This window comes from Arachis duranensis, chromosome 7, assembly GCF_000817695.3.
Source record: "Arachis duranensis cultivar V14167 chromosome 7, aradu.V14167.gnm2.J7QH, whole genome shotgun sequence".
In the NCBI taxonomy this organism is placed as follows: domain Eukaryota; kingdom Viridiplantae; phylum Streptophyta; class Magnoliopsida; order Fabales; family Fabaceae; genus Arachis; species Arachis duranensis.
This window is the reverse complement of record NC_029778.3, coordinates 68,606,475-68,607,476: the sequence shown is the minus strand read 5'-3', so window position 1 is coordinate 68,607,476 and position 1,002 is coordinate 68,606,475.

Sequence of the window (1,002 nt, the reverse complement as noted above, 5' to 3'; positions counted from 1 at the left end):
TGATAAAGAGGTGGATCAGGATGTCTACAGATTATTACTGTTTCCATTTGCTGTAAAAGATCAAGCTAAGAGGTGGTTGAATAACCAACCCACAGCAAGCATAAAAACATGGAGACAGTTATCAGACAAATTCCTGAATCAATTTTACCCTCCAAAAAGGATGACACAGCTAAGGCTGGACATCCAAGGCTTTAAACAAGAGGATAATGAATCTCTTTATAATGCCTGGGAGAGGTACAGAGGTATGCTAAGAAAATGCCCCTTTGAAATGTTTTCAGAGTGGGTACAGTTAGACATCTTCTACTATGGGCTTACAGAAAAAGCTCAAATGTCTTTAGACCACTCAGCTGGTGGATTTATACATATGAGGAAGACAATTGAAGAAGCTCAAGAGCTCATAGATACTGTTGCTAGAAATCAACATCTATACTCAAGCAGCAAGTCTTCTACAAAAGAAGAAGCTATGGCAGTAACTACTGATCCTAATCCTCAAAAACAGATTGTTGAGCTTAATCAGCAATTACTTCTGATGACAAAACAGTTAGCAGAATTTAAAGAGATGCTCCAAGAAACCAAAATTGTTAACAAGAATATAGAATCACAATTGAATCAGAAAGGCTAATAAGAATATGGAAGCACAATTGGATCAGACAAGATAGCAGTTATCTAAACAGATAACAGAAGAGTGCCAAGCTGTTCATTTAAGGAGTGGGAAGACATTGAATGTTTCAACTCAAGGCAGCAGGAAGCCAAGAAAGGAACAACTGACAGAGGATGACCAAACCACTGCCCAAAATCCCTCTGAGGACAGTAAGAGCCCAGAGAGGAATACTCCTGGCGTTCAAACGCCAGAAAAGGGAGAAAAGTTGGCGTTAAACGCCCATTCCTTGCCCAGTTCTGGCGTTCAAACGCCAGAAAAAGGGGGAAAGTTGGCGTTAAACGCCCATTCCTCACCCAGTCCTGGCGCTCAAACGCCAATGAGGAATCAGACACCTGAGAGTG